At 39.9% G+C, this 7,694-nt stretch overlaps 1 protein-coding gene across 1 annotated transcript in view; it reads left to right on the top strand.

Annotated features, from left to right (window-relative positions):
* TUSC3 (tumor suppressor candidate 3) overlaps nt 1-7,694 on the top strand; it is a 130,582-nt gene that overhangs the window by 39,519 nt on the left and 83,369 nt on the right. The window lies entirely within an intron of this gene.

The raw sequence follows: 7,694 nt of genomic DNA, 5'->3' as shown, positions 1-7,694 counted from the left end.
CTTTCACAAATATATAATTTACTAGGGCCCAGTGCATGATTTTGCACCTTGAAAGGAACTGGGGGCCGCGAGGCTGTGGTGGGCACAGGGGCAGGTCTCGGCCCATCCTCTGTGCCCCCAGTGTTCTGTCTGCCAGCAGCCCTGCTACCGCCATCACCACTCCCACGCGCTGACGGCACTGGCCCTGCATGCACCTGCTGACCGCATGGAGCAATTGGGGCTGGCGCCAGCAGCGGATGCGAGTGGGGCTGGCAGCGGGTGCGAGCAGCAGCTCTGGTGCCAGCTGCAGGTGCGAGCAGCTGGCGGGACCGCAGTGCACAAGAGCAAAGAATTTTCAGTAACCACCAGAGGCTCAGCCCGATGACAGCGACCGGGACCCTGCCTTGGTCTGGCGCCCCCGCTCACCTGCTCCACCATCCCAACGTGGCCGACACCCGCCATGTTCTGTGCTCTGCCGCCTGCTGCCGATGCCCGCCATGTTTCCCATGCCCCTGGTGGTCAGCGCATGTCATAGTGACTGGTTGTTCGGTGGTTCTGCTGTTCGGTCTATTTGCATATTAGGGTTTTATATATAGGAGATATTTTTGGTAGAAATGATACATATTTTAGACTTTTAAAAGATACTTTTAAACCCTAGATCAGTGATGGTGAACCTTTTGAGCTCGGTGTGTCAGCAATTTGAAAAACCCTAACTTAACTCTGGTGCCGTGTCACATATAGAAATTTTTTTTTTAATATATTTTATTGACTTTTCACAGAGAGGAAGGGAGAGAGATAGAGAGTTAGAAACATCGATGAGAGAGAAACATCGACCAGCTGCCTCCTGCACATCTCCCACTGGGGATATGCCCACAACCAAGGTACATGCCCTTGACTGGAATCGAACCTGGGACCTTTCAGTCCGCAGGCCGACGCTCTATCCACTGAGCCAAACCGGTTTTGGCGTCACATATAGAAATTTTTTGATATTTGCAACCATAGTAAAACAAAGATTTATATATATATATATATATATATATATATATATATATATATTTAACTATATTTTATTGATTTTTTACAGAGAGGAAGGGAGAGGGATAGAGAGTTGGAAAGATCCATGAGAGAGAAACATCAATCAGCTGCCTCCACACCTCCTACTGGGGATGTGCCCGCAACCGAGGTACATGCCCTTGACTGGAATCGAACCTGGGACCTCTCAGTCCGCAGGCCGACGCTCTATCCACTGAGCCAAACCGGTCGGGGCAAGATTTATATTTTTGATATTTATTTTATATATTTAAATGCCATTTAACAAAGAAAAATCGAGTTTGCGTGTCACCTCTGACACGCATGTCATAGGTTCTCCATCACTGCCCTAGATTAATGTGAATTTTAAATCTAGGAAAGGGTTATAAAAGTGAATCAGAAATTTATGATTTATATCCTATATAATAAAAGGCTAATATGCAAATCGACTGAAGGCAGAATGACCAGTCGCTATGACGTGCACTGACCACCAGGAGGCAGATGCTCAACACAGGAGCTGCCCTCTGGTGGTCAGTGCACTCCCACAGGCGTAGTGCTGCTCAATCAGAAGCCCTGAGCCTCTCCCCGAGGGGAACGGGCCTAAGCCATCATTCGGACATCCCCCGAGGGTTCCCTTACTGCTAGAGGGCCGGGCTGAGGGTCTCCCCCCCCCTCCCCCCAGTGCACGAATTTCGTGCACCAGGCCTCTAGTATTAAAATAATTATTAATTGCAAATGGATATAATAGCAACTGAAAATGATTACCAGTTTTGGATTTTGAGACTGATCTTAGTATTCTTGTTGAAATTTAAAAATAATTATGCTTTGGTTATTTATTTATTTGCTGCTACTTAGCACAAAAGTTGTCTTTTTAATTTTTCTTTTAAATTTTCTATTTGTGTAGTGGCTTGCCTGGATTAATTCTGCAGTGATCTGTTTTTTCTGCAGGGATCAACCTCTGATTTTAAGGCTTAGTTTTTTTCCTCGTTTTTATTTTCAAGCCTAGTTCCCTAGGAATCGCCAGGTTTTGGTTAGAGGTTGTGATTAAGAGCCCAGACCCACTCAGTCTTCCATGCTTGCCAGTGATCCGTGTGGGGTTTGAGGGATGTCTTCGAATCTTGGAGTTTTCATGTCTGCCCTGTGTTTAGCCAGGGATTGGCAGCTGGCAGGCACTTTTCTAGTTGTTCCTGAGCAGGTGCAGTGTTCCAGACCGCGAGGGGTGCGTGTAATCTGTGCAGGGCTCTTTTCGCCCTTTTCTTTCCCTGAATCCCTCAGTTAAATTTATGGGGAGGACATCGTTTTCCTTTCTGTTTCTAGTGTCTATTTTTTTCTCCAATCGTTTGCCATTATGCTCTCTCTTGTTTTGCATAACACCTCAGGCAGTGCTGTGGAGCACTGGTTCTCCTGTCTTGCTTCTCTTCCTGAGGGCCTTTGCTGAACTGTCTTGGAGCTGGGAGTGGGGGAGATAGATGGTGGCCTGTCTCTCCCTGAGCAACATCTCCCCTCTAGGAGTGGAGTTAGAGGAAATGGTAGCCCCTAGTCTTCTCAGCTTGCCCCTCCAAGTGTGGAACCCCCGCCTTCTGCCCTATGAACAGGGGCTGGGTGAGGGGAGGGAGTCTCCTCTTCCTTCTTAGATGCTTTGCCCAGAATAGAAAGTCTGCAAAACAAAGCATTTCTGGCTTACATGCCATGGATTCCTGCTGTTCTTACCAAGATTCCTTGGATTCTCTTGAATAAAGGCTTCTCAAGTTTTGCATGCCCTTATGTTCCAGAGAGTCAGAAGGATTGTTCTTGGTAACTTTCCCCAGTTTCCTTCTGTTTTGCTGAGGAAGAGGAGCTGCCCAGCTCCTCTCAAGGCCATTTTGGAAATCTGACTCCAGAAAACTTCTTAGAGATTCTTTATGCACCTGACAGATGATGAAATTAATACATGGGAGGCTAAGAGACTTTATAATACTATGAACTATTTGATGAAGAATCTAACCCTTTTTTTTCTTTCTTCCTTTAGATTCCACACTTTCTATAATTCCATTGGCTTCTAAACTGTTATTAACTTGGTATAAAAATTTAATTTTGAGATAGTATGACATGTTTTGAAACCTAACTAGCTAGGATGTGGTTGACACGGCTGTGAAATCTTTCTCTCCACTGATATCAGGGTTGATCTGTGTGAGAGCCTAGATTGATGAGCCCTCCTCCCAGATTGTTCCATGTGTGTCTGTAGCTCCTAGATGAATTCCTTCCAGGTAGGGGAGGTCAGTTCTTTTGTGAAGAATATGTACATATGGAAGTTGTTCTGCCCCACTAAAATTGGTAGTACCTATTAATTAAAGTTATTTGTTTAATAAATGACAAAATATTTGTAGTGATTTAAAATAGGAAAAGTAACAACTAATGTGTACCCTCTCACAGTTGCTCTTTTTTTACATATTATTTCTTAGGTTTAAGGCATACACAGTTGACAGGCTGTAGTTAAGGTTTTTACTTTCTTGAAATTAAATGTAATAATGTTTGAAAGACAAGCAATATTGCTTTACCTTCTCAGATTGATTTGACTGTGGTTTCTGTGCTTCTGTATTAATTGTAGAGTTTTGTGTTTTTTTCTTTCTATTTCTATAAAAGAATGCCATTGGGGTTTTGATAGGGATTGCACTGATTCTGTAGATCACTTTAGGTATTATGGACATTTTAACAATATTAAGTCTTCCAGTCCATGAACAAGATTCTTTCCATTTGTTTGTGTCTTCTTTAACTTAATTCTTCAATTTTTTGTAGTTTTCATTATGCAAATCTCTCACCTCCTTAGTTTTTTTTTTTTTCATAAGTATTCTGTTATTTTTGGTGCTGTTGTAAAATGGGATTAAATTTATTTTTTACATGGTTTGTTGTTAATTTGTAGAAATGCATACTGCTGATGTGAATGCAATATGGTGCAGCCACTATGGGAAACAGTGTGGAGGTTCCTCAAAAAAAATTAAAAATGGAACTGCCTTATAACCCAGCGATTCCACTTCTGGGTATTTATCAAAAAGCAATTAAAATAAACATTTCGAGGAGATAACTACACCCTCATGTTCATTGCGGCACTATTCCCAATAGCCAATATGCAAAAACAGTACGTGTCCATCAATTGATGACTGGATAAAGAAAATGAGGTACATACAGCCAGCCATAGAAAGGAAGGAATATGTGACAACATCAATAAACCTTGAGACTACTATGCTAAGTGAAATGCCAGACACCAAGAGAAAATACTGCATGATTACACTTATATGAGGCATGGAAAATAGTTAAATTCATTGAATCAAAGAGTGAAATGGTAGTTGCTGGGCACTGAGGTGGGGAATTGGGGAGTTAGTACTAATCAACGGCTATGAAGTTTCAGTTAAGCAAGTTGAATGAGTTCTAGAGAAGTGCTATCCCACATTGCAGCAACAGTCAACAATAATTCAGGTGACTTAAAATTTTATTAAGAGGGTAGAGCTCATGTTAAGTTCTTACTAAACTAAACTAAACTTTTAAAGAATCATCCCCCCCCCCCAAAGTCATTTTAAACACCAGTTGCAAACAATTATGAATGAAACAAAAGGTGGCAATAATACTGCATTAAGATACATCCTAAGGTACATGTACTCCCTCACATCCCTGGAAATTTCTGACTTCTAGCCAGGGAGCATTTGAAATGTCAATTGAATAAGTTAATGGCATTGAACGTTTCTGGGAGGAGGAGGAGTCACTGCTGATGGGGTTTCCCTTTTCCTGCCACCTGCACTACATTCCATCCCATGCTGGGAAAATAGAATTATTTTTTTTTTCTGAAGACGGTATGGCTTCTCTTGTTTTTAATGGTTTACTGATCCTAATTTGGGTTCTAATTTGGGAATAGTGCTCTATAATTTTTGGCAGGTTTTTAGATTTCAGTTTTTGGCAATTTGATATTGAAGAAAGTAAAAATGTTTTTAAAAACTGGAGTATTGAGTAGGTTAACTATTCATACACACATTTCATATATAGGGTGGGAAAAAGTAGGTTTACAGTAGTGAGTATGCAAAATTTTATTCTTGCATTATTGTTTATTAATTATTGTATTATTTTCCATACAAACAAATGTATCAGTATAAATATAATGAACAATGGATCAGTTAATGTTATTTGTCAAACACTTGTTTACCACTACTATGTGAAAGATGCTGTTTCAGCACTTCACAGATATAAATTTAGTGTTGTGATTTTCTACTCATTGTAGGGCATTAACCATTTAGTATTTAATCACAATAATTATAGGATTCAATACTATTTTGGATTATTTTCTAAGGTGTGTTATAAATTCCTGGTCACTTTGTAATAAAATCAAGAGCGAATACAATTCACTTTAGATGTGAAAGCGAGAACCAATGCAGAGATTGACAGAGAGCGACAGGGATGGCAGAGGTGAAAGCAGTGTCACATGGGGGATGGGGGAAGTACTAATTTGACAAGTTTAGTATAGAAAGATAAAGGCTCGTCGTTGTTCCCTCTGAATTTTTAAATGTATCTTCTATGGTTAATACTTATGCTCCAGAGGGCAAAAGTAGTTCCAGTAGATGGGTGTTACATGTGTAAACATGTACCCACTAAAAGGAAGAAATGTAAAATATTATCACAGTTTTGAAATGAAATTGGCCACCTGGTGAGATAGCAAACTAATTTTTACCAGAAGTGTTCACCTTTGGTCACCAACTGGCAGGATATTGTACATGCCATATTGTGTGGGAGATTTAATTAAATTACATCCACTCCAACTCCAATTATATTCTTTAGGGAAAGGAATGGTAATGGATTTTCAAAAAAAAAAAAAAAAGAGGGGGTGGATTTTTTTTATTTGTTTTCTTTCTTGGACAATTCCTAAAAGAGTACATTTGTAAGAAGCATGAACCTTTTATCTATTCTAAACAACAAAAACATCCTTCTTATTTGATAAGAGATTCTCTTCAATGAGGATATAGTTTTAGGATGAAAAAGCAGGAAAGGGAAGAAGGAAGGGGAACATCACCTTAGTAGGCAGATGTGCTGAATCAGAGCTGAAGACAGATGGTATAAGTAGATTGCCCTCTACTAACGGGGCCATATTTTGCAAGAAAATGTTAAAAACAGCTACTCATGGGAAGTATGATCAAACACAGTAGTATAACTGCTTAATGTTTTTAAGAAAATTAAAAATATTTAGATCTTAGTTGATGTTAAACTTATTTAATATTTCTTAAATATATTCTACATTTTGAACCTCATAGACATAGGTAATTTGAGTAATTAGGTAGAGGACAATGTATTGATGTGTCAGTGAGTAGCTGTAAGATTGTTCACCTCAGCAAAGCATTGACTTAAAGGCAGACGGGTCAAGGAGGACGGGGGTGTCTTGTTTTCTTTCTCTTTGTATTTTAAAGTGGGGGGGGGGGGAAATTCAACTGGCAAATAAGAAATTTTTAATAGTATTTTCTCTGTTTCGATTATTTATTGATAATTTTATCAAATGTGTACTAGCACTCTAGCAGGTGTTTACAGTTTTAGGGGAAATTTGAAGCATATCCTATTCAGAGACTCTGTTTAGTGATGGAGATGTATATAAAAACGAACAAAAATAAGTATAGGTAGGTTCACTGTATGATCTATAAGGATATGTCCATGCCTCTGTATGGTAAAAACTGGAAAGGTTTCAGAGTTAGGTAATTGACTGAATTGAGTCTTGACCAATGAGGAGTTAGGCATGTTGATGAAGGCTGTGTGCTGGAATATGGAGCGCACGTGTGTGTGTGTGTGTGTGTGTGTGTGTGTGTGTGTGTGTGTGTGTTGCGGGGTTGTGATGGTGATGGTGGTGGTGGGGAAGGGAAGATGAATGGAGAACCCCAGGTGGTACAACAATTTGAAAATTATAATGCATTCAGGGACTGGTCAGGTGGGTGGGTCCTTCTGCATTTGCAGGATTCTTGTTGGGATTAACATGGGGTGAAGCTGGACACAGCTATAAATGGAAGGCAAGGCTTGAAGGTCTGAAATGCTATCCAAAGCATTTGAAATTTATATTGAAGGAGATGTACAGATATTGAATTATAATATACAGATATGTGAATCACTCACTGCATATCTGCATTTAGAAGGATAACAGTAGAATTTTAAAAAAGAGGGGGGCATATGTACTACTTTCAACAATAAAGATAAATTTAAAAAAATATGTTCATAGCAGCACAATTTACCATAGCTAAGATTTGGAAACAGCCTAAATGCCCATCAGCAAATGAGTAGATTAGAAAACTGTGGTACGTCTACACAATGGAATACTATGCTGCTATAAAAAAGAAGGAATTCTTACCATTTGCAGCAGCATGGATGGAACTGGAGAGCATTATGCTAAGTGAAATAAGCCAGTCAGAGAAAGAAAAATACCACATGATCTCACTCATTTATGGATAATAAAGACCATTATAAACTGATGAACAAAAATAGATACAGAGGCAGAGCAGCATCAAACAGACTGTTAAACGACAGCGGGAAGGCCGGGGAGGATTGGGGGGTGGGGTAAGAGTTCAACCGAAGGACTTGTATGCATGCATATAAGCATAACCAATGGACACAAGACACTGGCGGGGTAGGGGAGGCCGGGGGAAGGTCAAGGGGGAAAAAAAGGAGACATATGTACTACTATTTGTAAT

The sequence above is a fragment of the Myotis lucifugus genome, unplaced genomic scaffold (assembly GCF_000147115.1).
Source record: "Myotis lucifugus unplaced genomic scaffold, Myoluc2.0 scaffold_201, whole genome shotgun sequence".
Taxonomy (NCBI): Eukaryota; Metazoa; Chordata; class Mammalia; order Chiroptera; family Vespertilionidae; genus Myotis; species Myotis lucifugus.
This window is presented reverse-complemented; position numbering and strand designations above follow the sequence as displayed.